Genomic DNA, 27,973 nt, shown 5'->3' on the forward strand with positions numbered 1-27,973 from the left:
TAGAATATACAGATTTTTAAATTTTAAAAATAGTAGTTTATTAGGAGATCCACTGAGCCTCAAGTAATTAATTCTTCGTGGCTTGTTGAAAATCTAACTAACTCAGTTTTGTAGAATCAAATACTCTGATATTACCTTTACTACAAGAACAAATTATATATTTTAACAATTAGGACCACAGAATTTAAATTTAATAATTAATATCAGGTTTAAACAGAATTAATAACAAAAGGGTAAAAAGAATTCATGAATGAAACAAGCAGAATTTTAAAACACCAGGGAGTGTTAAACATTTGGTTAACTAATCTGACTCCTTTGCCAAAAGTCTCATAGATTCTAAAGATCTGTCATTACTGTAATTTATGGTATTTCTGGAAATGGAATTGTGTCAGGTCCTTATTTTATTTACTGATTTGACAAAAGTAATAGTCAAACAGAATTTTTCCTGATGAATTGAAAGAACACAAGGATATCGAATATTCTTGTCTCTGTGCTACCGATACTTAACTCCAGAATAAGAAATAAGAGCTGCTTGCCTAGAAAATGTTCAAAAGAAGGTACAGGAGTTGGTCAATCACCAGGTTGCATCTGTTGATAGTGCTACATCTGGGTACTACAATAAAATAAGAAATCCTTAAAGTGGGAATTTACTCAAGGCTTCTCTAGATGTAGCAAAGAAATCAATCAAATGAGAGAAAAGTCCCCCCATATTTCCAATAAGTGTATGAGAAGATAATTGCCAGAATCGTGAAATGGAAAATGGCTTTATTTTACAAAGTTCCTTTTATGGTTTGGATATGAGCTGTCCCTGAAAAGACCCTGTGTTGATGAAGGAATACTCAGAGGTGAAATGATTGGATTGCGGGAGCTGTAACCTAATCAGTCCATCCTAGTTTGAATGGGTTGACTGGGTGGTAACTGTAGGTAAGTGGGTCATGGCTGGAGAGGTGGGTCATTAGGGGCCCTGGAAGGGTTTGTCATTCCTGAGGCCCCTTCTCCCACCTCCCTGCTTCCAGGACAGTCATGAGTTGAGCAGCACTTGTCTACCATGCCCATCCACCATGATGTTCTGCTTCCCCCCGGGCTCAGAGGAATGAAGTCGATGGTAGACTGAACGTCTGAAACCATAGTCCAAAAATACTTTTCCTCCCCTAAGGAGCTTTTGTTGTGGATTATTGTCACAGCAAATAAAAGATGACAAGCTTTATGGAACATTTCAAGGACACAACAGCTGTCACTTCCATCCTACGTGGAACTACACAGCACAAATTAAGTGTATGAATCCAAAGAACATTTTTAGCATATTAAAAACTTATTTTTTACATTTATTTTTAATGAACAGATAACAAATATACCTATTTATGGAGCCCCAGTGTCACATTTTAGTACAAATATACATTGTGTAATGGTAACTCAGGATATGTAGGCTAGTCATCATCTCGAATCTTCATTTCTTTGTGATGAGAACATTCCAAATTCTCTATTTTAGCTATCTTGATTTATGCAATACAATATTGTTAATTATCATCACCCTTCTGAGCAGTAGAACACCAAAACTTATTCCTTCCATTGAGCTGTACCTTATTACCCATTAAGCCATGTCTCCTCTTGCCCTCACCCACCCTCCTTAGCCTCTGGTAACCACAATTCTATACTTGACTTCTGTGAAATTAACTTTTTAATATTCCACATGTGGATGAAATTATGTACTATTTGTCTTTCTGTGCCTGGTTTATTTCACTTAATATTATGATCTCCAGTTCCATCCCTGTTACCACAAATATGTCCTGAATTTAACAATGCACTTGAGTGGATTGCAGGTGGGATTGCTTAAGCTATCAGTCTGGACAAACCATTGCTCCCCTGGAGAGACCCTAAAGCCTCTCAGTCCACAGAGTATTGCCTGAATTAAGAAAGTATTCAAATTTCCTTTTCCATAACACAGGGATGAAGGTAATTGAAGTAGGTGTCGCAGGACCAAGCTGCCTGATTTCACTGTGATCTATATCAACTGTTGGAGTTTAACATGGTTGGCTTGCTGATTCTTTCAGACAGAGTTAATTAACAAATAGTCATATTAAGTAATGCCAGGGTGTGCTGAATCACATGAAAATGTCTTTAATGTATAGACTTTAAAAATTTACTAAGTCCTTTCACACTTCTCATTTATTCCCTTCTCAATAGATCAACCTCACCAGCAGTGGACACCAATGAGAGGTATCATCACTCGATGGCATAAGATCAGGTCTTGATCCATAATGATCTGGCCTCTGTTGACCTTCCTAACATCATTTTCTGCTCTTTGTATATATCTGTTAATATGGTTTGGACTTGAAACATCCCCCAAAAGCTCATGTGTTGAGGGCTTGGTCCTCCATACAGCAATGTACAGAAGTGGGGCTTTGGGGAAGTGATTGGCTCACAAGAACTTGAATCTCACCAGTGGATTAATTCACTGATGGATTTTTAGCTGAATGGACCACTGGAAGGTGGTGGAAACTGTAGAAAGTAGGATCTACTTGGGTCTTTAGGGGCATGCCCTCAGGAACTATATCTTGTCTCTGACTCCTTCCTCCCTTTCTTTCTGCTTCCTGGCCAACATAAGGCAAGCAGATTTGTTCTACTACACCCTTCTACCATGATACACTGCCTCATCCCAGGCCCAGAAATAATGGAATCAGCCAACTGTGGACTGAAATCCCTGAAACTGTGAGCCCAAATAAATCTTTCCTCCTGTAATTTATTTTTCTCAGGTATTTTGTTACAGTGACAAAAACATGACTAACATGCCTGTTTACCAGTACTACTAAACTGCTTGAGGTTTCTTCAATGGACCCTCTTCTTTATAATTTTTCTTCTATGCATCCCTGATAGCAAGTACAGTGTTTGTCTGGTTTACCATTCATTCCAAACCCTAGTATAGAGCCTTCCTTGTACACATTAGGTATTCAATAAGTATCTGCTGAAGAAATCTACGAAGAACTGCTTAAAATATACTTCTTTTCCCAGTCCTTCCAAACCTAATACTCTTTCTTAAATTTCCCCCATGTCTAATTGGATATTCTGCTCTGTGCATAAATCTAGCCTAGCACTGAGGACACTATGACTCTATGATGTCATTAACTGACTTATGTCTCCTCTCACTCTGGTCTATAACAGCCTGTGGGCAAAGACTCTATCTCATTCACATTTGTATTTCCAGCACTTAAAGACAGTCTACCAAGGAGGAGGCTCATAAAGATAGTTGTGAATGCAACATGGGTCCCAGCAAATGCTCTTCTGTTTGTAACCCTCTACTGGTGAAATTCCTGAAACTTCAGGCTCCTGATCCCTGGTCTTTAGATGAATTCTAGATAGTGAAGAGGGGTGGGAGGGAAAGGGAGGGGGCAAGGAATTAGCAAGGATGGTGGAATGTGATGGGCATCAATATACAAAGTACATGAATGAAGACTTGAATTGGGTGTCAACATACTTTATATACAAACAGAGATATGAAAAATTGTGGCATATATGTGTATTAAGAATTGTAATGCAAAAAAAAAACAAAGTACATGTATAAAGGCATAAATTGGCGTGAACATACTTTATACACAGATACAAAAAATTGTGCTCTATATGTGTAATAAGAATTGTAATGCATTCTACTGTTGTTGTGTATTTAAAAAAATAACAAAATCAATTTTAAAAGGCAGGGAGGTGGGGGTCCCAGAACGAGTCACAGGTGCCACAGGATGAACATTATTCACTTTTGTTTTCCTTTCAATGTCATTTGCCCCTCCTCTGCTCTGATGTACACTATTGCTGAGTATTTTGTAAATGCACATCTTCTGGGCCTGGCCCTGTTCCCAACAATTTTTTTTAATAATAATTTATACCATGGTGTTGATTTTATCTTAACCATCTTTCTGCCATCTTTGCACAGACTTGGAACTCTTCCACATCTCATCCACCCTTAGGTCTAGCAATGGAGAAACCGCTAGAGATGTTGCTCCTTTATTTGACTTGTTCTCAGCTTATTCAAACCTGTTTTCTATGGGAACTTAAAGAACCTTCCCAGGGTGCTGGGCGTCAGGTGTTATTTCATTAAAATCCACATGCTCCATTCTTGTTCTCTGAACCTGATGAGGGCATCTGCCTCCTGCTCCCCTGAGGACGCATTTCCATAAAAGTTTGCTGCCTGAGGAATTAAGTGACAGTCCCTGTGCTCTTAGAATTGTAGCCCTGTGGACAACTCATCAATGCATTCAATCACTGCCTCTCCCATGAGACTCGTCTGTCCTCCTATGAAGGGAGCCCTGTCAATCTTTTGACTGGTTGTCACTGACCTGTATACACAGACCTGACTTCAGCACAAAGCCAGCTTAAGTCCTCACTCCAGGACCCCTGGTAAAATAAAAGGGAAATTTATATCCATAAATACTCAGCCTGTTATTGTTTCATGATTACCAATTATGGCATTGTTAAACTTTGGAAAAGGACTCAAAAAGTTCTGGGACAATAGCTGTCATATACAATTTCACTCCCCAGAAGTAATTAATTTCACAGATATTCAACTGGGTGATTGTCAACTTTATACATGTATAATAACGTGTGACACACCTTTGAAACTGCGTTTTGTGCTCACCTAGTGTGCTACAGAATAAAAGATGATTTAAGCCACTTACACCTGTCTCCACTAACAGCTTTCATCTCTGGAGTCTTTTCATCTTATTCTTATCTCTTCCTCCCACTCTGTACATTTTGAATATGAAATTCTGTGTTTCCAAAGAAGTTTCTAACACAACTATAAATTAGCTGTACTGTGATTATGTGATAGTTAAAAAGAAAAAAAGCAAGTGTAAGTATATTTTCTAACATAAGACGTTACCAAAAGCAGGCAAATCAAATGCATGAAGGTAAATGACAAATCCTTCAGTGCCAATATGGAGTTCCTATGTGGGTCTCTGTGTGAAGATGAATCTTTTGATTCCCATCTTCCCTGAAAACAATGAGAAAAACAAAGAACAGGATGATTGAGTGCTGGAATGATACTCCTGATGTCCTCTGCTGGACATGGCCAGCCTCCCGCATCCATTTTCAGGTGCACCAGAGCTTCCTAGATCTCCCCTTCACCACCAGCACAGCTACCTACACCACTAGAGCTGGTCAGCCACATGTGGTCAGCAAAGTGTAATATGCTCTGTTAACTTGGTAATGTTTTAGGCATAATTTGGGCAGGCGAACCAAATCAGCAGACAAATGCACAAGAAATCTGAAAACCCAAATATCTTATGCTTCCAGTGATTCAAAATTCCTGAGTAATCTTTCTCTGCTAGATTGGGGTTAAGAGTAAACAAAAAAGAACACAAAACTAACCTATGAGGTTTTCTACCAATGGCTAACAAATGCTTATTTTAGTCAACACCTACTTTATTTGGGTCTAAATTGACTCATCTATCAAATGGGCTGTGATATACTGTCTCTTTAACTGTGTGAAAAATGGCAACTGAGGAGGAAATGTGTGAACTACATAGAGTGTGACAGAAAAAAAAAAAAGTGTGCCAACAGACTTCACTTTGGAGCCAGGCGTGATGGTACGTGCCTGTAATCTCAGTGGCTTGGGAAGCTGAGGCAGGAGGACCACAGGTTTGAGATCAGTCTCAGCGATTTAGCAAGGCCCTAAGCTACTTGGTGAGAACCTGTGTCAAATAAAAAATATAAAAGGCTGGGGATGTGGCTCAGTGGCAAAAATGCCCCTGATTTTAATCCTCTGTACCTTAAAAGAAAAAAAGAAATTAAACTTCATTTTGGATATAAAATATCTGCTGCAGCCCCTCTCTTCCCAAGAAAAAGAATAATAGAAATTAACAATTGTGTTTTATGAAAGACCTCTATTGTAATCACAGCAATTGAATATTTTGTATGAACTAGAAAATTAACCTCAATTACTACATTATGTGAACAATATGCCTTGTGATTAGGAGTGGGTGAAGGGCTTCTAAAATCTTTCCAAATGATCCACACACTTTATTATTTGAGTGAGAGTATATGCAATAAATAAGAAAATGTCACCAGACATCAATTAGAATGACTAACATCTAAAACCAGGCCTGGAGTATATGGAAATTCTCTGTACCATCTTCATATTTTTTTTCTGTAAATCTGAAACAGTTCTAATGTAAAAATTTATTTAAAATATACTCATATTTTTTTCTGATACTGTATGCAATGTCAGGGAAAAGAAATCACCATGTCTTGGATTTATTTTTAAAGTAGAAAAAATAGAATAGGGTTGATTGTTTCATTCAAAAGACCATGAGTAGAAATTATGGAAATATTCTCATGATGGGAAGAGGAAGGATGTACATTCAATGAAACATGCACATACACTGCCTTGGGAAGCAAACCCAAACACCATAGGGAGTAAACCATCATAGCAGAGGGACATGTAAATGGGTCACTCCAGTGCCCTGGTGTGTGATGTCTACAGCTGGTCCATGGACTCCAGGACCTACCCAGCACAGCCCAGGCAGCAAATAGCTATCTCCACTACCACAGAGCCTTTTGGCAAAATCCAAAAAGCCTAGGTGTGTATTTTTTAAAGTTAAGTTCATCCAAATTCTTCTCATATAAAACTTAGAAAACATTAAAATCCTTATAAAACCTAGAAAGAATATCCAATTCTTATTCACAGAGACCCAATGAATCTGTTCCCCCAATTTCTATAACTTAGAAAAAACAACCACCGTAAAAGTGGTAGAGCCTAAGGTTGCTTTAAAAATTATAACCATAGCTACAGCAGAACTATATGTCCCCACATGAATATATGCTGTATTATTTAATGCCTGCATCTTTTCAGTGTTACTTTCAGGCCAAGATCATGATGGGTTATCATTGTAAATAACATCATGATGTGGTTCCCTTCCCCATAGTTATCCTTAGGCACACTGTGTTAGAAAACCAATCAGGACATCTGTGTTAAATTTAAGTGAGTTTGGAGGAACACTTTTTAACTGCACAAGCTGATTACTAAATATCTCTTGTGCGGTCAGTGAAGACTGATCAATTCATTCAGTTTAGCTTAGCAAACTGGAACATGGGAGTCTTGAAAGTTCTTTTCCTAAGATGTGTTGTAAACCAATAAATGCTGCTTCAATTTGAGGTATGGATTCCACTTTTCATGCAACATTGCCTTTCATATCCTGGAAAGAAAACAGAAGACTTGGAGATGGGGTGGCAGACCTCTGGAATTTGGTCTTGGTTCTGCCACTACCTTAGCCAATTTGAACCTCACAATCTCCAACTATAAAATAACAGCATTTGGCCCATGTGGGCTCTGAGTGCTTCACAAACTTTACCCCTTAAGAGGAACTTGCATTTTTTTTCCTATAATCCTAGGACTTGTTGCCAAAGGGAGACCTCAGTGGGTAAAAGCTGACTTCTTAGATTTTATTAGAAAATTTCATGTACTTTATATGTCCTTCATAATATTTATCAATATTTCTTAATAGTTTACTTTTTAATTATAGTTGGACACAATACCTTTATTTTATCTATTTATTTTTATGTGGTCCCGAGGCTCAAACCCAGGGCCTCACATATGCTAGGCGAGCACTCTACCATTGAGCCACAACCCCAGCCCCTATATATCAATATTTTAATACTAAAATGGTTCAGGCTAGTTACTCTCATATTGCCATCATTAAAGTATTTGCCATTTCCCTTTTACATGACAGAATAAAATTGATGCTCGTGGAACACTGATGCCTGCAAATTCTATGGCTTCTTAGCTGCTCCCAGTATTCCTATTCCAGGTTATGAATACGCAGGACTTCAGTCTTCTCTAGTTTAATTCCTTGTCTCTGTAAGAAATTTTAAAGCTTTATTAGATTTTGAAGCCATAACATATTCAGACTTGCAAATTGCTGCTGTATCAAAAGACAAATGAAGGGCTGGGGATATAGCTCAGTTGGTGCTTGCCTTGCATGCACAAGGCCCTGGGTTCAATCCCCAGCACCAAAAAAAAAAAAAAAAAAAGACAAGATGCATCATACTCCACCCTCAGAGGAAGTATCTAGACCATGCCTCAAGGGCTTTAAAGTCCTCCCCACCTTCAAATGCAGATCAGTGGAATTTTTAATCAAACTGTGATCAGAAGCATTACTAGTTTGATTGCTCAAACAGAGTTGATGAACTTATTTAAATCAAGTATGAATCTGAATCTTTAGCAAAAAGTTGGAGAGCGAAAAAGCCCAATTTGTTCATTCAAAATATCCCATACCATCCTGTTAGGCACAACATTAAATTTCAGAATTTATTTTCCTGTTTTTAAAAAACAGCTGAATAGGACTTAATGTAGGGTCCAGTGGTAGAACACCTTCTTAGGATATGCAAGGCCCTGGGCTTTGCACCAAATAAATAGATGAATGATTAAATGAGAAAGAGAGAGAGAGAGAGAGAGAGAGAGAGAGAGAGAGAGATAAAAGAGTGTCAAGCATAAATGTTGCAAGTTGCACAGAGAATTCCTTCCACTGAAACTGGACTGCAGGGCTGACAGACCTTGGTCCTTTGAGTAGCAGAAATAAGGAATAATAAAAACTACTTGTAAAAAATTAACAGAACTAAATCTTTCATCAGCCATAGGTTGTGACGTAGGTTTCATTGTCTTTTTTTTTTATTTATAGGAGTTCTGCTCTTCAAGATGAGTCCTTTGAAGAATATACACATTGCAAATATCTTCTTTAAGTTTATAGTTTGCCTATCCATTGTCTTAGTGAATCCATTTCTTCTTTCAAAGGACAGAAGTTGTTATTGTTAACAATTAACCCATTTTTTTAATGGGTAGTACTTTCTGTGTTCTGGTTTAAGAAATCTTGTGTGCTCCCAAATTCATGAGGATGTTCTTCTATGGAGTCTTCTTTGTAGGAGGTGATTGCTTAATGTTTAATTGTTTTAACTTTTACATTTATTCCTGCAAACCTTGTTGATTTAAGATTTGTGTATGCTATGTAGTGGTGTCAATATTTCTTTCTTTCTATATGGACATTCAATTGATGTAACACTCTTTATTGAGGAGGCTATCTTTTAACCCACTGAATTACAATGGAGTTTTAGTAATAAATCAGGTGACTGTGTATGCATGTGTACATGTTTAGACTCTTCCCACTGGTCTACTAATCTGTTTATCTATCCTGAAGCCAACATCATGGAACTTAATTTATAATAGATAACATAGTAAATTTATAAAAATTCTTCATTGCTGGAGTTTGTTCATTTTTTTCCATATTGCATTGGCTATTCTAGATCTCTTATTTTTCTACAAGAATTTGAGAAATAGCTTATCAATTTCTACAAAAGAACCAATTAGAATTTTCATTGAGATTACATTAAACCTATAGATCATTTTGAAAATAGACACTTTAGCGATGTTGAGAATTTCAGTCACTGATAAATTCCTAATGTCTATTTATATTTTCTTAGTAATGTTTTTTAGTTTCCCACATCTTGCATATTTTGTTAGTTAGATTTATTTTAGGTATTGGATATTTTCTGACACTGGATGCAAAGAATTTCCAGTTTCTCGTATTTATTTTACCATTCTCACTATTGTATTCAGTCTGTTTCAAAAATTTTCCATTTTATGATTGATGTTATGGTTATCATGTATAAATAGTTGTGGATTGTAAAGAAAATATTTTTAGGTTTTTCACAGTTAGGGATTTCTGGGTTAATTTTTCTGAAACCTGGGACATTGGCTAAAATCCAGCCATGAGAGGTATGTGTGTACATTTTGAGGGAGGATGAGATCCAGGACTATGGAGACGTTCCTGGATAGTGAGCTTATCATTTCCCTGGAGAGATTGTTTTCATTTCCACAAAATTAGAGGAAGAAGCTACAATTCTTCCTACTATGTTTCCAAAGTCTCTCTTAAAAGGGAAAGGGAGACAGCTGCTCATCCTATATAAATTCCTAGCTTGATTTTTTTTTTAGGGTTCCTTACTTGCAATCCCCTTCATGTATAGGACTCTCATCTCATCACACTAGGGGTAAGGGAGTTGAAGCACAAACTAAATAATAATCCTCATCTTTTCAGTTCCAGAAATATGTTTGTGCATTCAAGATAATATTAATAAACATGGATATTAAAAACCTAATGATAATTTTTTCCCATGAGGACTAAGCATTTAGTTTTAATTGCCCTAGTGAATTCTTTAGAACTGTCTTCAGAGCACAGAAGGAACTTAGTAAATATTTGTTGCATGATGTACAGTTATCTATTTCTGTGAATGAATCACCCCCAAATGTAGCATATTGCAACAATAAACATTTTTTATCTCATAGCTTGTATAGGCCAGAAATTAAGTGGCCCCTTAACTGGATGGGTCTGTTTCAGGAGGTTTCAGTGCCACTGTCTCCGGGGGCTATAGCTGCCTGAGGTTTGACTGGGGCTGAAGGAAGGATTTCCATATTTACCTATGTGGACACAGACCAAAGGTTTCAGTTCCTCACCACGTGGGCCTCTCCATAAGGTTATTCATTTCATGGCAACTACCTTCTTCAAGAAAAATTAGAGAGACAGAGAAAGAGAGACCACTTTTTATGAGTTAGTCTTTGAGTCATATCTAGTCATTTCTGCTGTATTCTTGTTATTAGAAGCACATCACCAAATTCAGCTCCCGCTCAGCGGGAGGAGATTACTTAATTACACAGGGGCATGCATCCTGGAAGGTAGGGATCACTGGGCTTTCTTAGAGGCTGGCTTCTGCACAGCGATAAATGAGGAAATTATGTGATATCAGTTACCTGGCTAATTATGTACCTTGTGCTACAGTTTCAGATGATAGAATAAGTAGGCATAGCCAAGGAAAAGAGGAAAGGGGATTCCCATTACAAGAAGCACTATGCACAGAAGCATGGATGATAATGAGACCTTTTTTTCTACAGGGAACCATAAGTAGATCTCTACAAGAACACAAGATGGCAAATAGAACTTACAGGACTTGTGGCCTGAATCACAGTGTAAGCATTCTTATGAGTCATGAGAAAGTGCTTAGTTTATAGACAATAGATAATCACTGAAAGTTTTTAAGCAGAAAAGCTGGGGAATTAGAGAAATTTAATTTTTACTCCTATCTGTGTGGAAGGTGGATCAGAATTAAGAGAAAGTGGAATGAAACTGTCCTGTTAGAGCCAATTCAAAGTTCTCCCAAGGTATGGTAACTAAGAATAAGGCAGTGGCAGGAGGGACAGATGATAGTAGTTAATATTTCTATAAATAATATGAAGAAGAAGGAGGAGAAATAGGAGGAAGAAAGAGAAGGAGGAGAAGAAAGAGAGACAGGGAAGATTAGATGAGTGTACTCTTTGGGACGTGCATGGCCTAGTGAAGAAGAGTGGCCTCTCTAGCCTGAGAGGCCTGAATCTGTGTTGTGTGCTGAACTGTGCTATGAATGCCTAGCAATATAGTTTTGCAATCCACAGGTCAGGGATCAACATCAGAAGCTACCTGCCTCCCAAAACTCTCCATTTCAGTCACAGTGTCTGTCCATCTCTACTGATGACATCCAACCCATTTAAAATCTGGGATGAGTTCTGTACTGGAAAGCAAGTAGACAAGGAATACACACCTCAGGGAGCCTTTTCCTTAGAACTGACTTCTTTTTGCTGGGTTTTCATGGCTATTACCTTTAATACCTATGCTTCTCTTCTCCATCCTATAATACAAACTATCAATTTCTGCTTGTAGGTCTTCCAGACGATAAAACACATTTAATGGATCTATAGTTCCTTTCAATCATTCATGAATTTTCTTGGCTCAGATTCTTTCTAGCAAAACCTTGATCCTGAATTAGGAGAGTCTCTTTTTTTGGGGAGTGGAATGTAGAATTATCTTCCTTTTCTCACAGGAATTCAGCAATTCTGCATGTAACAATAGCTGCCACAATGTATTTAAAATGTGTGTGTGTGTGTGTGTGTGTGTTAGCACACATATGAAAGTGTAACTATAAGCCTTCTACCTTTCCTGGTGACCATTTACCCAGCTTACAATCTTTATCACTTCTCAGGAGTCACTGTTAACATTTTAAGTTCTAAGTCAACATCATTAACAAGCTTCACTTACTATCACTGAATCATAACTAGCAACCCCACTCTTGAATGGTGAACATCTGCAAAAGTTGTAAGGAATCCAAGAATTTTCCAAAGGGAAAAGAGAGATGGAAAAATCCTAATTGTGCCAACATAGAGAACTCTAAAACCCGGGACTAGACCACAATATTTACTAATTATCTCCCATGTGCTGGGCATTGTGCTGAATGCACTGGAAAAAATAATGAGCAAGACAGATAAAATGGCTTCCCCCAAGGAATGTAAAGAATAGTAGGGAAGAGAGTCATCAATGAAATCATCACAACTGTAGACATGTGTGATGGCTAATCTTGGTTGTAAACTTGGTTAGATTGAGAGAGGACTAGAAAAATCAGTAAAGCATATTTCTGGGTGTTTCTGTGAGGATGTTTCCAGAGAAGGTTAGTCACAGTGAATGGAGAGGAGAATACAGGCCCTGAATGTGGGCAGCATCATTGAACAGCCAGGGGCCAGATAGATGAAAAACTAGAAAAATAAGTCGTTCATGAGCAGGCACACTCAAACCTTCTCCAGCGAGTGCATCGTTAGCTATTGTTCTCACCTGTGGATATCAGAATCCAGGTTCTTAAGCCTGTGAAAGCCCCTGCAGACCTGCACTGGCAGAGAGAGACATCACTGGCCTCTCTTTCATTCTGAGGCTTCCAGCTCCTAAGACTGAGCAGTTACCAGTTACCAGTTTCCAGGCTCTCCAGCCTGCAGGCAGCCATTATGGCACTAGTTAGCCCCTGATTGTATGACCCAATCTAATAAATCCACTCTTATAGTATTTTATATATATAGCATTTTTATATATAGTGTTATCGATATACATATATGTATATGTGTATTTTTTCCTATTGGTTCTTTTTCTCTGGAGAACTCTAATACAACATATAAAGTCATAAAACCACAAATGGTACAAAGACAAAATGCCCTCAGAGTAGTAGTAACATTGCATAATAATCAAAATACCTGAAAATCATGTGTGTGTGTGTTCATTAGGTACACATAAATATGTGTGCCCACTTGAAGTAGTATTGGGGCCAGGAGGGAAATTAGACATACATGTAATTCAGATATTCTCTAAAAGACAAAAAAAAAAAAATTAGGGAGAGTCTGTTTCCTCCCTTCATCACATCTTCAGCTGCTTCTTTGTGGTGTGAGCAGAAATGTTGGAACCAGAAGTTAATTTAGCAATTTTTGCTCCAGCTTGGCATGAGTTTGGAATGAAAGTGAAATTAGAATTAAAAGGCATAGAAATAATTCTGTACTCTATCAATCTAGACTTCCCTGTTACATAGGCAATAATAAAGTTATTGGGAGAGAAATTTATAGTAAAATAACTTCTCAAAACAGGCTTCTTTACTAAAAGACTTGCTGTTAAACCAATTTTGTTGAATTCAATTAAGTGGTATTAAGTCATGGGCTGCATGCAAAGCCCTATTCCAAACACTGTTATGAGCAAGTGCATACATACTTCTTGCCCTAAGGAGCAATGATTTGAAAGAAAATTGGCATCAGAGAAAATTACTATAAAACAACTATTCACCCATAACAGTTCATCTTACTAAATATGTTTATCAAGCTTATAATGGGGCCAGGTGAAAGGCATTGCCTTCTGGGTAGCCTTGTGACATCATGGAAAAATACAATTTCATAATGAGTTAATTATAAATATGTATGGGTTAGACAAAAGCACAGCTAGTTTTAAAGACTCATTAAATGGAAGATTTGACTGCCTTTGAAACTGAAGTGTGAGCACACTCTTGAAATGAAATGGAGATGAAAGCCTGTGACTGCATCCTTTGATCAACTCTTCTTGGGAACGGCACAGAGGGATCATAATACTTGTTGTGTCACTGTGGCTTTACTCTTTGGAGAGTGATAAAATTGTTAATTTTCTCTTTTTTTATTAAAAAGAAACTTGTATTTAGGACAAAGTACATGGAAATGTTCCAGAAACTGGTTTAAGCATGAGCATATATAGTTAAGGCTGTCTGTAGGTTAGAGCAATTGCAAATGCCACCATGAGATCATGCTCATCATTGAAACTTCAAGGAAAAAAAATAAATATATTTATAATATATATATATATATATATATATATATATATATATATATATATATATATATATTTAAGACCTTTGGATGGAACCCAGAGCCTTGCATGTGCTAAGCATTCACTCTGTCACTGAGCTATAGCTCCAATGTATCTTATGATTTAAATTTCACAAATGACACATTTCATCAATTTTAATTTCACAAATTAGATTTTACACATTTCTACCCACATAGTCACATACTAATTTAGTTGTTCCAAGCTCACAGCTTTATAGGGACAGCACTATGCATGTGCAAACCTGAAAATGTTAAATGAACAAATGTTTCAAGAATATAAATTAATCTCGAAGGCCGCTGTTGCCAGGCAAGCTCTCTGGGAAGCAGTCTAAGACAGAGCATAGTGAATAGGTTAGTTCTCAGAGAGTGCCATTGGTATCCACACCTGTGAAAATGCCAAGGAAGAAGCCAAGCTGCAAAGCTGTCCAATGGGTCTCAGATGACCTCACAGGGAGCTCAGAATATCAAATAGCCCAGCAGATAATTTGAGTTAGAGCAAAATGGCCAATCCTTCATATCCCTGCCTTGATTGGTCATTGAATGTGGACAACCTGGAAAGATGATTTGATCTTGGATGAAGGGGGCTGTCTGAAAGAAACTGGGGCAGTCCCTAATAGTCTAACAGGGACTCATCCAACAGGTGAGGGAAAGAGAATCTGTACCATGCATCACTCTACCCACTAGAGATCAAATGCAGATATTGCTAAATAGCAAGTTACCTCTGAGGTTCTCACAGATTTAGCAGACTGGATCCTAGCACTTCCTGCTAGTAATGCAATACCTACAAAAAGTGTCTTTCATTAAAGGTTTTTTCCCTCATTTTCTCTTGATCAACATACATCCTTCAAATACTACAAACACATACACAAAAGAAAAATCAGTAGAGTGCAATGGATCTAGCAAGTGTAAGGCAAATGTGGCGTAGCTCTGAGTTTATACTAAGTCTCTTCATACTTTGAGATCAAAACACAAATTCATTTTCACCTTTCCCAGTTTTATTTTGGCGGGGGTAGTACTGGGGACTGAACTCAGGGGCACGCGGCCACTGAATCAATGTCCCCAGTCCTATTTTGTATTTTATTTAGAGACAGGGTCTCACTGAGTTGCTTAACACCCCGCTAAGGCCGGCTGTTGCTAAGGCTGGCTGTTGCTGAAGCTTGATTTGAACTGAAGATTCTCCTGTCTCAGCTTCCCAAGCTGCTGGGATTATAGGCATGCACCACCATGCCTGGCCTTTCCCAGTTTTTTAAATGGTATTAAACAATCATCCTGTGCTACACCCTGAAAACCCTGGCAGGCTTATCACTTTCCTGCAGTCTCAAATAACATAAAATAGTCATTTTTAGTCACAAGCATCACCTTAGCAATGAAATATCCAGAGTTGAGATTTACTTAGTTTAAGGTCTTCTCCCTTCAATCAGTTCTAATCTGCTTCATTCTACAAATCTAATCTGGCAAGACTGTAAACTGGCTCTGGCCTCTCTGGCCATAGTAGATATTTAAACATCATGCTATATCCTTGGAGATCTTTTAAGAGCTTCTAACATCCTCAACAGGCCCTGTTCACCTGAAATATCTTTGTTCTATCTTCATAATATTTCTCCCCCTAAAGTGACTCCATGTGGTCTCTTCTCCTAACTTACAAACAGGGAGGGACAGAGTCTACTCCCAAGGCTGTAACTTCCCCAGGTCTAACTCCTAAGCAGTCTGCACTTGCTTTCCTTCTAGGGTGAACTAAACCTCAGTCCATAGTCAGCTTTAGTTTTCTCAGGCAAGAAGCAGGCCTCAGTCCTTTGAAGTCACTCCAAGGAGAACAGATTTCAAAGTTCTTCAAAGCTCTCTACATTATTCTTCTACAGCTTTTCTTGAAAGGTTTGGAGCCGGACTTCAGTACCCATTGCACAACACAGCAAAGACTTTCCTTTCTTCAAAGATTTCTCTTTATCAGTCTCCTCTCAAAATTCACTTTGAAAATTGTTCCCATATTTCTAGTCTAGGTGAGGCAAACAAGACTTACGGGAAGAGTTCTTGAAACCATTTGCTTTGTGTATCTGAACATATAGGGGGGAGGCCTGTCTTATTCTAACTTTGATATTCCGATGTTATGGTTTGAATATGAGGTGTCCCCCAGAAGATCCTGTTAATGCAGGAATATTCAGAGGTAAAATGATTATGAATGCTGTAACCTAATTAGTCCATCCTAGTTTGAATGGACTGACTTAGTGGTAACTGCAGGCAGGTGAGGCATGGCTGGAGGGGGGGGGGGTCACTGGGGACAGCCCTGGAAGAATTGTTCTCCCTGCTACCTCTCCCCGAATATCCCCCTCGCCCCCATCTCTCTCCTTCTGGAGTCCACCATGAGTTTTTACACTTGGTCCCAGAGCAAAGGAGGCAGCTACTATGGACTGAGACCTCTGAAACCATGAGCCACAAACAAACTTTTTCTCCTATAAGTTGTTCTTTTCATAGGGATGGAAAAGCTGATATCAGGCATTTTACCTGATACCTATCCCGGGCGTGGTGGTACATGCAGGCAGAGTCACCATGACATCCTCTTCCAAGCTTTTAGGAGCAAAGTTGCCCATGAATTGATACCAAGAAAGGGCTCACTACTTAATGCACACAGAAATCGATATTATGACACTGGTTTTTGCATAAAGAAAGAGCTTTACAGCCAAGTTGACCAGCATAAAGTAAAAAGTTCAAATCAGCTTCCCTTCTTGGTCAGAAAGGGGACTTATAGGAAGGGAGAGGGGAGAAGCTGCATGTTGACCATGGAAAGTGGGTGCCAGGGTTCTTCTGCGAAAGTGTAGACAGTCATCATGCTCCTTGATGACCCATGTTTTGGGGTCATCAACTGATCCCATGTTTTTGTTGTTTTCCAGGGGAGATTGTGTTCTGCATGGAGGATTTTGAATTTGTGATGTCAAAGGGTCATTGACCAGATAAACTGGTTTCTTCTGTGTGTTATCGATTCTTGAAAAGAGGTTTTCAAACTGCCCTTGAGTGGATTCTGAAGGTATTTCCTGAAGAACAACTTTGTGATTTAAGGAATTCATGTCCAGATGTGCCTGGGTCTTCCCTGGTTTCAGATTCTGGCAGTCAGGGAAGGGCTGGTGAACAGGCTGAGAGACTGCAGATCTGGCCACACATGAAAGGGCGGCTCCTCCCCAGCCTCCTTTCCAAGTACGCACAGTTCTTGGCTTCCAGGTGAACCAATATCCTCCAGAGAACAACACAACACAATTATCATAAATTATCAGAGAAATGCATCCCTTTAAAAAGTAGAATTATGAGTTTTTAGAAGTTTCATTGAGCTCAAAGTCACTTAATAGAGCATCTAATTTTATATCTTAATTTTGCAAATGAGGAAATTGGTCTCCCAAGAGGTTTTTGAGTAGACATTCATTTGTTCTAAAACATTTGGTGTCTACTCCTTACCAGGTGTGATATTATGGCTTAATAAGAAATATATACTTTGGTCTTCATCCATAGCTCCTGGCCAGAGCTCCTAAAACCTTTGTAGTTTCCTTGAGTGATAAGAGTGATAGGAAAATTACTTTGTTACAATATTTGGGCATTTGCCCCCAGATCCTGAATGAGCTCTGGAGGGGTAAAGGTGAAAGGAAAGGAACATCTTGCTATTCATAATAAGGCCTTTCCAACTAACTAGAACTTATGTTAATGAAGTGACTTTTTTTTGTACTGGGTGTTGAACCCAGGGGCATTTAACCACTGAGGCACATTCCCAACCCTTTTTTTTTTTTTTTTGTATTATGTTTAGAGACAGAGTCTTACTAAGTTGCTTAATGCCTTGCTAAGTTGCTGAGGCTGGCTTTGAACTCACAATCCTCCTGTGTCAGCCTCCTAAACCACTGGGATTACAGGTATGTGCCACTACACCTGGCTAATGAAGTGACTTTTTTTTTAAATATCTAATTTTTTAGTTGTAGTTGGACACAATACCTTTACTTTTCTTTATTTTTATGTGGTGCTGAGGTTTGAACCCACGGCCTCACACATGCTAGGCGAGTGCTCTACCACTGAGCCATAACCCCAGCCCATGAAGTGACTTTTGGAAAGTCCCTAAGTATGGGGACAGGGGCACCAGAGACCCAACCATGTCGTTGGAGGATTGGAACATTCAGTCTCACACAATGATCTCCAAGGAAAGGAGAGAGCTAAAGGTTGAGTTGATCACCAGTAGCCAGTCATGGCTATGTGAAGCCTCTCTAGAAAGCCTCACCAAAGTTATTCAGAAAGCTTCTGTGTTGGTGAACAAGAACGCATCCACATGTCCAGAGGTTGGCACATCCCAAATTCCACGGGGACAGAAGCTCCCATGATCAGGACCTTTCTGGACCTCACTCTATGAATCTCTTCATCTGGCTATTCATTTTTAGCCTTTAAAATTTCTTTTGTAATAAGTAAGTAATCGTAAGTAAATATTCCCTGGGTTCTGTGCTCTGTTATCAAACCTGAGGAAGAAGTTGTGGGAAACCTGGGGACTCAGTATTTCCAACTGGCATCTGGAGTGGAGGGTGGTCTTGTGGGACTGAATCCTTAACCTGTGGGGTCCATGCTAACTCTGGACATGGACAGTCAGAATTGTGTTTTATTATGGGACACTAGGTTAGTCGCAGGCATAGGATAGCTGGTTGGATTATATTGTAGGATACCTGATCCAATATACAATGGGAGAATTGGTTGGTGTAGCCAAAACCTCCACACATTTGATATTAGAACTTAGAGGAAGTGAAGAAAAACAGGATTTTTTTGTCTTTTTCTAGTGTTATCAAAAATGTGTGTGCCATGACAGCTGACAAGATTACCCATCATAGAATTGATTGTTCAATGAGGACAGCAGTCACATAAATAAGCTATTTAAATACATTGTCTATAAGCCTGGATATTGTTAAGCCAGTGACTTCCTCCAGTCAATTTGCTGCAAGACAAGGAAGCATTTTAGAATTGGCTGTGCATGGGGCAAGGCCTTTGAAACTCTAGGTTTACTGTACAAGAAGGATTGAGGGTATCAATCTCAACCACAGCCTATTTGTCAACTGCCTCTTGACTGTGAGTTATATGTAAGAATGATAATCCTTCCAGAATGATTTACAACTATTGAGAATCAGAGTGAGCTTACTTTAAACTTTAACATAGAACATTTTTTGCTAAAATTCTGTTTAGATTATAATAGGGTATATCATTTAGAAAAATCTGATTCCTTATGACCTTTAGAAATATCTACAGCAGGATGCTGAATTTGAAGACTATTACCCACCTTTCTCTTTGAAAATAAAAAAAAGCTATGTAAATATTAAGAGGAAATCACCTCTGAAAACTGGGCACTTCCCCCCAAAAAATGTATATGCAAAAAGAGGTCACCTCTTGAAATTTCGAAGGGAGATTCCCATGTACAGAGGCCAAGTAATTACCTCCAAATTAGTTTTCATAATCCTTAGTTTCAAGATAGCAAACATTTGGATTGGATTGAAATTCCCAGTAAATGAAATGCTACTCTCCATTCTAGGACTTAAAATAATTCTTATCTGAGGGCCACATCCCAATTAGCATCAAAGAGAAAGCTCTAAAACCTGGTAGTACTGAGAAAAACACTAGTATTGATGAAGTTGTTACCTGAGACTATGAAAATACTTTCTGTTTAAGACATACTTAAAATTTTTTGGAAAATACAAATCACCAGATTCTACATATTGCCATTATTTATTAAGGAATCTGGAGAAAATTTTGTTAGCCTTCTGTCTTCCTCAGCATTGTTAATATTAATTGAAACTCATTTCAGCAAAGTGATTATGTGTTAGACAAACACACATAAATATCACTTTATAAATAAACTGTGAAAATGTGATATTCTTCAGAAACAGAAATGTCTCATTAAATCTATTTTTCTTCTTGGATACGTGGGTAACATAATTTTCAAAGTCTTTAAAAGATACATTTATAACTTCAGCAGATTTATTAAAGGTGGAAATCTTTCCCCAGGATAAAGTGGAGAAAGAATAATGGAAAAATCTTTGGTTAATAGTCTCTCTTTGGGAAAACCGTTTTGTGACATGACTTTCTATTTTGATATCAATTTTTATATCGATTTTGATATCTATTTTCTATACCACGGTTGCCAAATGTTTGATACCTTTATGCTTTCTCTGTTTCCACTCTAAGTATATCCCCTTTAAAAAAAAATTTCAAGAAATTAGATAATGGGGTGTTGAATCATGATTAGCAATAGTGTGAAACTAAAGGTCAATTTAGTATGAAACTGCTGAAGACAAATATTCAGATGTGGCAGAGTTCCACTGTACCAAGAGAATAATTATAATGTACCTGGTGGCATTAATGGGGCCTGTTGCAAGGCACAGAGAGTTATTGTCTCCAGAGTACTGAGTCGAGTTCACATGCCAGGGACACAGAGGCGGGGGAGATATGTAAAAGTGAGGGGAGGTGCATGTAGTTCACACGTCTCCCACACTTCACACATCATCCTTCTTTGCAGAATCAGCATTTCTGACACATAAAAGCCCCTTGACTTGACTCTTTGCTGATCTTAGTAGGAAAAACCCTTACTTATTATTTATAAGTATGCTTTCCACTTCTATTTTCATCTGAGGATTCCAAATAGCTTTCTGGGCAAAGAAGCACGATTAATCCCACTTTACATGATTGGGTCAAGGTCTTGCCAGAAGCTACCATCTTTCTTTGACATTTCCAAGTTAAATTTTTCTGCACAGAAAGATACATGTTGGGAAGATTTTTTTTTTCTTTAAGGAGAATGATAAAATGGAAGCACTCAAAATCCTTTCCCTTCTTTTTCCCTGTGGAAGTTATATTCATCCAACAGAACAAGTATAAATCCTATACAGTTATATCAATGGAACTGTACCTGAAAATGTACTTTTTTTTTCATTTATTTCCCCACATTGGATATTTCATAAAATAGAGAGAGTATTCTAGACTGGTTCTATGCAACATATGCTAAGTTGGTGAAATTAAATGGTATTTCTTTCTCTTTCAAAGAGACTTCAGCTAGCCAGCAAAGGGAAAACTATATATGTCCATGCAAAATAATCCACATTTTCTTTTTAATCAGATTGCTCAAATGATCCTGACACAGTCTGAGAACATAATCATATATTTGAAGATGTATTTCAGAATGTGTGACTTCCTTCCATGCCTTGGTGGGAACAGCTGATCTGAAGGGTATGGCTTAGATCTGCACAAGCCCAGTGATGGTAATTGGTGGGGATAAAGGAGGGAGTCAGTGGAAACTTCTTCACAATGACAAGAAGTTGAAATTTAAAAAGAGAATGTGATAGTCCCCTTTCCACTACTGTAACAAACACCTGGAATAATCAACTTAAAAAGAGGTTTTGAGATTTCAGGCCATGATCAGTTGGCCCATTGCTTTTGGACCTGTGGTGAGGCACCACCTTGTGGCAGGAGCACATAGTTCAGCTAATGGCCTGAAGTAAATGAGGGTTCCACAATCCTCTTCAAAAGCACACCACTAGTGACCTGAAATGTCTCATTAGGCCCCACATCTTAAAGGTTGCATTACCTCCCAATAATGCTACTAGTTGGCAACCAATCCTTTGACATACAGGCCTTTGGAGAACACTCTAGATCCAAACTATAGCTGTGGATTTAAAGCTACTAGACTGTCTGGCTTCCTCCATTAGTGAACTATGACTGTCACAGAAAATAATATCTAGTAATTTTTTAGTTTTTTTTTTTTTTTTTTTAAAAGCCTACCTATTTAATTATTCATATACTCATGGGAAGTGAGGTTAAATATCTGGACTAATATGTTATTATTATATATTGTATTGATAATAATTTATGAAAATGGATAATATTTCACTTCAAATAAAGATGTCAATTCTAGACACAGAGGTTTCTTTCTTCACCTTTGGGTGATTCAAAATTTAAAAATAGAAAGCTAAAAGAACTAAGAGGCCAGAAGACTTTCATCACCCTTTAAAAGCAGGGCTCTGGATGATAAGGGCTCTATGTGTCACAACACAATACACTTTCATCTACAAAGTGCTAAAGTGAAATCGCCCCTTATTTGAGGTCCCTGAGATAGCATGTCTCATTTTTATTTTGTTTTATTTTATCTATTTCTTGGGAGCAAGCTTGATTCCATAGGAAAAATTCAAAAGCTGCCTTCATACTATGATATGAAAACTGCAAAAAGCCCTGCCTGGAAAAACTGATCTTATCCACCAAGTTTATTGGTCAGACAGCTGTACCATTACATCAGCTATGATGTGATAAGAAAGCTCTGGTCTAAAATGTGTAAATATCTTCTGACAAGGGCCTTTACAGCCTCGCTTGCTAGAACCTTAGGAGAAATCTCCTAGAGTGAAGCTGCTGATTTCTTGGTGATGAGAGAGAAATAGGAAGAAACATGAAGGCCAAGAGGAGGAAATAGTCTCCGAATGAAGAGAAACCACTGGAGCAGACGAGATGTTTATTAATAATTGCTAAAGCCTGGACTGTAGGGGGCAAACTGGTTATTAAAAGGTTTTCTGCTATCAAGAATAAAACAGTAGTTGCCAGGGGTGGAGAGGAAAGGGGTTGAGAAATGGAGAGATGTAGGTCAAAGAATACAAAGTAGCAGATATATAGGATGAACAATTCTAGGATCTAATGTGCACTTTGAGGACTGTAGTCAATAAATGCCTTACATTTGGGATTTTTGTTAAATAGATTTTTAGCAGCTCTTATAAAAATAGCAACTTCATAATAGGTGTATTAATCTGCTTCACTGTAGTTACTATTTTATTATCTATGTGTACCCATAATATCATGTTGTAAATCTCTAGAGGACACAATAAAATTAATTAAAAAGAAAATTTCTCTGCTGACCCAGTCCCATCCTCAGCTACAGCAGACATAAGATAAAGGTGGGAAACAGAAAAAAGGAATTGAAGATGCAAAGACAAATCATGAATGTTGTACCCTCACAATGCTGCCGTCAGAAATTGTGTGAAATCTCTAAAGATCTATGGTTTCCTCTCTGATTTTGGAGAGAAGGACAATTTAGAAGAGATCAAAATATAATATATATATATTTTCATTTAAGATGCTGTAGCATTTACTAATGCTAAGATATTGCTGAAAGGATAGTGATGCTCATTTGCCTCTGAACTAAAATGAGGCTGAATGTTATACAACTGTGGATTCCTACAGTACAGTTGCTATATTATTTTAAGATTTTATTTCATGTAATTTAAGCACAAATATCATTGAAAATATCGCTATTTGGAGCTCACTGCTTTTTTGACTTCTCATCGCACAGCCAAGATAATGAACTTGCGCCAAGCCACTTCATGATAAAGCAGAAAGATCCCTGAACGTAAAACCAGAAGAACTAGTTATGAGTGATTGCTGTGGATTACCTTTATTGCTTTTTGCAACTCATAGCTCACCAAGCCACCAATAATAAGAGGGGGCTCAAATAATGTATATGAAAGCATTATATAAACTGTAAAGCACTACATTATTTTCTATCCACATCAAGAACCATTTTAATTAACATTAAATTGAACCTGGCATTGAACTGAATGAGTAACAAGTTAAACACATGTTATACAAATTGGGTTTTCTTTAGCTATGATGAAGGAGGGGAAAGATCAGTTACTGACTTCACCTTAAACTACACCTCTCTTTAGAGTGTGGTGTGATACAGGTCTTGTTGCCCTGTTACATTGCACTGTGCAGAGATGTCTTGGAAGAACAGAATGGAATTCATGTTTCCTGAAAATTGCTTGCTCCCAAGAAGTCACAACTGCACTATTTATGCCCAATTAATTCTTCAAAATGTATCAAAAGAACAAATCAGTCAACTACTCTGTGGGTTGAGGCAGGAGGATTGCAAGTTCAAGGCCACCCCGGGCAACTCAGTGAGAATCCCATCTCAAATTTTTAAAAAATAATAAAATAAAAAGGGCTGGAGATGTAGCTCCATGCTAGAGTACCCCTAGGTTCAATTCCCAGCACTGCAAAAAACAAACAACCCACCCCAGCAACAACAACAATAAAATAAATCACCACACCATGCCACTTTGGGATAAAATGAGTAAAGGGCAGAAAGATTTCCAGAGTTATATTTAATTGTGTTTCCTTTACAGGAAGGAAACATCAAGAGTGGAGTAGACACATTCCTTGTAACACCATCTCCCATTTGAGCTCTTGATCCTTTGGATTTAACTCTTCAATTCCTTGTGAGGAAGGGATAAGCAATCTATCAGGATTGTTCCTATATTTATATATATTTGTTCCTATATTTCCTCAATAATATCCACTGTTGCTCCAATATAGATTTTTAGGCATATGTGAGTAATAAAATCCAACAACATTCATGTTTTAGTCAGCTAGGGCTGCCATGTTGAAGTACAGTAGACTCACTGGCTTAAACATCAGAAATTTATATTCTCAAAACTCTGGAGTTCAGAAGTCAGATAAAAGTGTCAATATGGTTGGTTTCTTCTGTGGCTGCTCTCCTTGGCTTGTAATTGACCATCTTCTCCTTGACTTTTCATATGGGCTTCTTTCTCTACCTGTTTCTTCCTTCTCTAATCATATTGGATTAGGTTCCACCCTAATGACTTCATTAACTTAATTACCTCTTTAAAGACCTTATCCCCACATTCAGTCACATTCTGTGGTAGTGGGAGTCAGAACTTCAATAAAGGAATTGGGAGAGTGAGAGCCAATTTATCCCATCTCAATTGTGATGCCTCAGATTTTAATATAAAACCCTTTTTCAATTTCAAATTTGCAAGGATAATTTGATGTTAAATATTATGGAAGATTGAAGTTCAAAATTTTACGATGTAAAGTAAACTGACTTGCACTGAGGACTTAAACTTTTTATTTTTATTTTGTTTTTAGCTGATATATAAAATAGTACAGATCTATGGAGTAGTATGTGAGGTTTACATACATACATACACACATACATAGTATCATGTTCAAATCAGGATAAACATGTTTATTTCCTCAAACAATGATCATTTCTTTATGGTGACATAAAGACATTCTTCTAGGTTTTTTTTTTTGTTGTTTTTTTTTTTAGAATTTAGAAGTTTAAAGTCTAAAGTTCTTGTTAGAAAAAAAGTCAAAAACTATTTGAATTTCTTATTCTGCACAATCTCAGCCTGTAGAATTCTCATTATCTCAGTAGATTTGGAGAGCCTTCAGCAGCTGCCACTTAGATTTTCTCCTCCAGAACGTTCTTCAGGGCCTCAGAAATTATAACACCAAGATACTTGTATGCCTCATATTTTTTATAGAGTCCAAAGAGTCAACAGAAAACATTTTTTTTTCACATTCCACACCTGCCAAATTTAGAAAGCAAGCCAAACCAGAGCCCACAATGAAGAAAGACATATATTTCCAAGGCTTGGTAATGATTATCATCAAAGACCCAAGCAGAAATTCAACAGTACCAAATAGATCCACAATTTCGGCTTTGCCAGGGTGACAGTCACTGATAGTTTTGCAGACTCTAAAACCTGCAAAGCAAACAAACTGGAAAAAAAAAATTCCCATAAGAAATTCCACTTGGCATTGTGAACAAAACCTCCACATTGTCTGTGGCTAAGCAGTCTACATGCAGGCTCAAATCCACTCATCTTGGGTGCAGCTCAGAGCCTTTGTCAAGATGCTGAGAGTGAATTAATACAAATGACTATGGACTAAATCACCACCAGCTGCAGTGAAATATCAAATGTCAAAATGCCGTGAGGGCTAAAATTGAAGCCTCTTGTAGGCAGAAATTGAATGACTTTACAATAAGACACCATACACATCAAAGGTTTGAATTCTATACACTGAATCTCAATCCCAAATCTACCTATTTGGGCCCAATCAAAATCAGGAATGTACTTTCCAAACAAATTCCCTTAATAAACTCACTCTCAACGCTTACTAATCTGTATCATTACCAAATATTTAATAATTTTTTATTTTAAACTTACAGAAAAGTTGCAAGTATAAGGAACTCCTATAGTGTTTGTGTATATATGAAATGCACTAAATGAGGTTTATGTATGTACTAAATGAGATATGTATTGTTGATATATATTATTGATATGTTATATGTGCATATAGATCACACAGGCATATGCAAATACATATCACAAAATAAATAGTTCTATTAAATGCCTGTTCATTCTACAATTCTGTGTCTGTGTGTATCTCTATATACATATACACATATTTATTCTTTTCTGAACCAACTTAGAATAAGTGAAAACATCACATCCTTTTACCCATAAACACAGGTTATCTAAGTCAAGAGACCTAACACTGGTGAAACTTCATTCTCTAGTTAAATCTATATTTAAATTTTGTTAATTACTCCAATAATGTCCTCCATAGCTTTTATTAACATGGTTCAAAATCATATTCAGAATCGTAAGTGCCTCTTGAACAGCTTTTTACCTGGAAGAGTTCCTCAGGTTTTGTTTGTCTTTTCCACCTATGTTATTTTTGAAAAGTACAAACCAGGTATTTTTTAACGTGTCTCTCAATTTGGGTTCAGGCTCCTAATGTTTCTTGATGATTAGACTTAGGTTATTCATTGCAGGCAGGAATATTTTTTTAAATGATGTTGTGTCCCTGATAGGACTCTTTTTTTTTTAAAATTTTTTTTCCTGATAGGACTCTTAATAGAAAGAACCTGAGCATGAGCCTGATATTAGTTTCTCCCAGTTTGCTGGATGTTAAGTTGAAGAGCTTCACCATTCAACAGACTTCTCAGTAAAATTACTATTTTCCTCTTTGTAATCAGTAAGTAATTTGCAGGAGAGAGACTTTTTGACTGCATAAGTATCATGTTAATTGTGAAATTTTCACCTGCTAAATTAGGTATCCGTTGAAGATTCTCTAACTCCATTTTTCTTTTTATGTTTTTAGTTGGTATTTGATTGTAAGAAAGAGGTGTTTTTTTTCTTCATAACATTTATTTATTTACTTATTTGTTCATAAACAGATAGACTCCTAAAACTTGTTCTACTCATTGATACTTTATGTCTATCATTTATTTTCATATTTAAATTGTCCCAGATCTGCCCAGTGGGAAACTCTTCAAACACACTTCTGGGTCCTTCTGACATGAGTCTCTGAACAATTCTTTTCTTTGGATGTTGTAAGTTGTTCTAGGCTCATTTTATACTCTCACTGCCCAGGCACCAGAAAAAGGCCACTTCAAGAAGACCAGAAGTCCCTTTTGATGGAAAATAGTGATTATAAAATAAAATCAGAGAACTAGGTATGCTTATTGCCACTGCTGTCATTGCCTCTAGTCCTTTAAGGAGACAGACCTAGATAACATCAAACATAGGAAATATATGTGTTTTATTTATGCTCACTTGTATATATATATAACTTTACTTTGCTACTATCTTAAAAAATATTTGTTTATACTAATATCTCTAATTCAAATCCAACTCCACAGAATGTTTCCATATTGTGACATCCCAAAGCCCAAAGTGAGAAACCTGGTCTTCATTATCTTCACATTTGCTCATTTGTTCAAGTCTAAAATACCCTGATGTATTTCAGAGTTGCAAACCCACAGCAGTCTGAAAAGCAAACCTACTAACTAGAATTCATATTTGTTTACTGTGCAAATTGGATCAATTTGTGGGCACAATCTGTCACCCAGCCAGAGCCCTACTGTGGCAGCCTTGATGACTCTCCTGTAATCCTGCAGGG

The sequence above is a fragment of the Marmota monax genome, unplaced genomic scaffold (assembly GCF_021218885.2).
Source record: "Marmota monax isolate L192 unplaced genomic scaffold, Marmota_monax_Labrador192_F-V1.1 WCK01_AAM20220418_F8-fsc00011, whole genome shotgun sequence".
In the NCBI taxonomy this organism is placed as follows: Eukaryota; Metazoa; Chordata; class Mammalia; order Rodentia; family Sciuridae; genus Marmota; species Marmota monax.